The sequence below is a fragment of the Mchenga conophoros genome, linkage group LG3, assembly GCF_057382185.1.
Source record: "Mchenga conophoros isolate Kocher_MC1m ecotype Shallow Benthic linkage group LG3, M_conophoros_male_GT1.1, whole genome shotgun sequence".
Taxonomy (NCBI): domain Eukaryota; kingdom Metazoa; phylum Chordata; class Actinopteri; order Cichliformes; family Cichlidae; genus Mchenga; species Mchenga conophoros.
In genome coordinates, this window is record NC_140528.1 from 73,515,459 (window position 1) to 73,519,920 (window position 4,462).

Genomic DNA, 4,462 nt, shown 5'->3' on the forward strand with positions numbered 1-4,462 from the left:
CTTGCCTCATGATTCCAAGTGCTGTCATTTTATAATTATTATCTCATAACACTTGTTTAATCAGATACAGTGTCTCCTATGGACTTTTGAATGTCTACTTTCTCAGATCAGCACAGCCCTGCCCTGCAGCACTATCAGCAGCAGGAGCAGCAGCAACATTGTAACCATCAGGTAAAACATAGGCTACATTTGCTTTGCATTGTTCCCACCTGATGACAGTGATATAGTATGATACGATTTTATATTAGATTCTTGATTAATGTGGGTTGTTTTTGTTCAGCCTGGTCCTATGTGCTCCTTTAAGCACCTTCCTCATCGGACATCTCTGCACAGCCCTGATTACGTGTATATTGTACAGTCTAGCTGCTGCAGTTTAGTCCTCTGTCCTGTAACAGAGCTGCTCAGGGCCTCTGCAGGCTCATAATAGACAACCTGGTAGCCAAGCTGTTGTTCATAATAGATGTCAGCTTGGCTAACATCCTCCTCTCACCCACTATCTCTATGCAGTCGATGAGACTGTCCAGGACAGAGCTGGTCCTCTTTATCGGTGTGCTATCAATGGTCATGAGTACCATTCACACAGAGTTGGGGAATGGCTGCAATCACAGCATTGTAAGATGGTGACAGATATACCCTTAGGCCTCCTCCTCGATTCAGAGATGGTCTTTCCCTTTTCACGTAAATGGCCTCCTTGACTCTGCGCTCAAACCAGCGTTCCTCCCTGTCCAGGATGTTACATCCTCATCACTGAAAGAGTGTCCACTGGCCTGTAGGTGTGAATAGACTGCAGAGTCCTGGCCTGACCAGGTAGCTCTCCTGTGTTGTGCCATCCGCTTCGCCAGAGGTTGTTTGGTTTCTCTGATGTATAAATCATGGCAATCCTCCTGGGGCTTAACAGTGTACACTATATTACTCTGCTTGGGTTGGGGACCTGCCAATCTTTGACATAGTGTTTGGGGTTTAAAAGCCACAGAGACGCGTTGTTTAGAAAAAATATGTCTCAGCTGTTCCGATACTCCTGACACGTACAGGATAAGGCAGCAGTTGTCCTTCTCTCCTGGATCACCTGGAGCTTTCTTTAGGTGCCTTCCCAGCTTTGACAAATATCCAGCTGGGATAACCACATTTACTCAAAGCATTAATATAAAAATTAACGATCATAAAACTGACCTCATAGCCCGCTGTTTGTCAGTGAAGCTAGTTTAAGTCATTATGCAAATGTACTGTTAAAAGGCTCAGGAAACCTGCAGTCAGCTGAGACTGAAGAAGTCACTTACCGGTAGTAGAATTTCTTCGACTGAAAACGCCACGTCCAGATGAACAGAATCAGTTTTAGGGATTTCCTTACCTGGATGACTGAGCATGAATGAAGACAATAAAAAGTGATGGGTTTTTTTGCTATGTTGTCCTAAATTTTTTTCTTAAAAAACCTTTCAAAACACACATTTTGAAGTTGATAGCAGGGGCGTCACTAGGTTTTAAGGACGGGGGGGGGGGGCTTAACCCCCAAGAGATACACACACGATATGAACGAACGTAGTGAATGAGCACAAAATTTCACAAACAGAAAACAAAGACTGAGAAATTGTTTTCCTACTTTTTTGGACAGATTAAACATCCTAGGCCACCAATAGATCTATTGTTTTATTTCAGTCTGCTTTATAATACAGTACAACAAGAAAACAGAGGAAATGTGTTTGCCGCATCAATAACAAGAAAAAAACTGAAAATAAAAAAGTACATTTTTATGGCTGCAATCACCAGTTACTTGGTGGGTGGAAGCATCAAAGAATGACGTCTGTTTTTAAGAGTGGCAAATCGGTCAATCACTCTGTTGTGACTCAGATGCTGAAGCGTGTCTTTTTCAATAGACATGACTGCAAGACTGCGAAGTCTTTTCTGACCCATTGTTTGACGCAGCCAGGAGTGCAGCCGACGCAGTGCAGCCGACGCAGTGCACTAAAGGACCTTTCGCACGAGCAGCTGCTGACAGGCACTGTTAGGGCAACTTGGATGGTTGCCCTCAGAGAGGGAAACATGTCTGAATCAAGGAGGTTGTACACAGACAACATATTTTGGGTGGACATCCAGCCTCTGTGTTTTGGTAAGAAAGTTTCTGGCCACCAGAACCTCTTTTTTCAGGTCAAGTCTGTAGTGCTTTGCAAGTTCATTCAAGTGTGGTTCACTCAAGAAGTTCTCAGATTTAGGACTGCATGCCTGGACGCCTTTTAGCAGCCCTGCATCTACACTGCAAAATCTTTGATCAAGCTCGCCAACCATCCGAGCCACACAAGGGAAAAGTAACTCTCTTTTCAATGTGTCTGAGTTGTTCAATTCAGTGCGTGAACCCACAGTTGCCTCCAGGACAAAATCCTCCATTTCCCTCTGTTTGTGCCTTGTCTTGGCACCTGGTTCAGGGATACTGATGGTGTTACACAGGGCCTTGGTTTTCTCATACAGCTCTGTAGCAAATGCATCTGAGTGTTTGCCCTCAAGTGTGTCACACACAGCTTGTTTGCAGATAAAAGCTTCTGCCAGGTCTAAAGTCTCTTTCTGCAGGAATTTGTGGAGTCCTTTGGTTACCGACAGAATAGACTAAAACATCAGTAGTGCATAGACTGCTGAGAACTTGTAGAGTTTTGCTCTGAGACCAACAGCTATGGGGGATCCAATTGCAGATAGGCACTCCAAAATGGCAGGCAATGTCTCAAGAACTGCACTGGTTGATCGCAACTGACATGCCCAGCGAGTGTTTGAAAGTTGCACAAGCTCAGTTTTTGTCAATCCAAGCTTTGCCTGAGTCTCCATGAACTTATGATGATTGACTAGGGAGGTGCTGAAGAAAGAATACACACACTCCAACAAGCTGAAAAGCTCCACAGCCTCTGGGACAGCCTTGCAAGTATTGCACAAAACCAGGTTGAGTTGATGAGCATAACAATGCACATATATAGCCTCAGGGTGGAGCCTTCTAAAATGTGCTTGTACACCTCCGGTGGAGCCACTCATAACGGCTGCACCATCATATGTTTGTGCTACACACTTAAGCTCTGCAAGACCATAGTTTTGGATCTGCTGCTGAATCTCATTTGCAATGGACTGGGCATCAAATGATTTTATCTCTGCTAGTGCAAGGAAACGCTCCTTCACTGCCCCCTCTGACACGTACCTGACACAAACAGCTAACTGCTCTGCCTTTTTATCCCTTGCCTCATCTGCCATGATGGCATAGACTTTAGACTTTGTCATTTCAGATACAATGGCACTAGTAACTTCCTGGGCACAACAGTCAATCAGGTCATTCTGGGATGTTGGCGAGATATACTGTGCATTTGATGGGGGATTATGTTTTTGAAGAAAAGCATCAAACTCCTTCAAAAGCTCCATGCACGCAAGAAAATCCCCTCTGTTTGGGCTGTCTTCACCTTCATCATGGCCACGAAAAGGGAGTCCCTGTCTCCCTAACACAGAGGTGACTGCAACAATTCGTCTGAGATACTCTCTTCTTTCGACTATCTCACTCACATTTGCAGTTGCTATCACCTGTGCAACGTTTCCCTGTTTGCTAGTTCCCTGGTAGCTTTTCCATGTAACAACACTGTCCTTATGTGTTTCAGCCATCTCATGCTTGCCAAAGATGACTAAAGCTTTCTTCCAGTTCTTGCAACCGCTACTGACCAAACTATCATGTTTGATGTTTTTGCCAAACACTCTACATGGGAAGCAGAAAGCTGCACTCTGGTTGACTGAATATTCTAACCAGTTGTGCTTTTCAAACCAGCTGTGGTTAAATGCTCGCTTCTGTGTACCAAAAGTATCATGTGGATAGCTCTTCAGCTTCACCTGTCTGGGCCCTGTGTCTTTGTCACCTAAATCAAACCCTGTAGTAGAATGAGTTGCTGCAGCTGCTTCATCATTTTCCCTCTCTTGGCCTGTTTGCTCTCCTCTCTCTGTAATAACTTGATCTTCCTCTGCCTCTCCATCCATTTGCTGCAGCTCCTCTGTCTCTCCTTGCTCTCTCTGACTTGAACTTGCCTGTTGACCTTTTTCTCCCTCAGCCTCCCCTTCTGCCTCACCCTTCAAGATACATTAAAACATACTGAATTGTAATGTAAATTGCTAATATCATGACTTCTGCTCACGCTCCACAGTAATTTGTTGCTCCCAAATATTTTGAAGTTACAAACATTATATTTTGAGCACGCATGTGACTAAAATGGTTGCAATTTAAAGCCCTGAAAAATATTACTAAATCACTTGAATTGAAGTAAAATTAAAATAGAACCCTCAAAAATATGTGAGTCAGGCATGTGGATGTCCCCTGTGAACAACTGGAACGGATTGGATAACGAAGCACTGACGCTACCTTAACAGTGTAAAGTGAAAGGGACCAACCGAGTTATGATCATATTTATGTGAGTAGCGACAGGTTTATATTATTATTTCTTTAAACTCATATTCC

At 43.8% G+C, this 4,462-nt stretch overlaps 1 pseudogene; it reads right to left on the reverse strand.

The window, feature by feature from the left end:
• Positions 1 to 1,764: 1,764 nt before the first annotated feature.
• On the reverse strand, positions 1,765 to 3,621 carry LOC146580405 (zinc finger MYM-type protein 1-like; annotated as a pseudogene).
• Between the last annotated feature and the right edge of the window lie 841 nt (positions 3,622 to 4,462).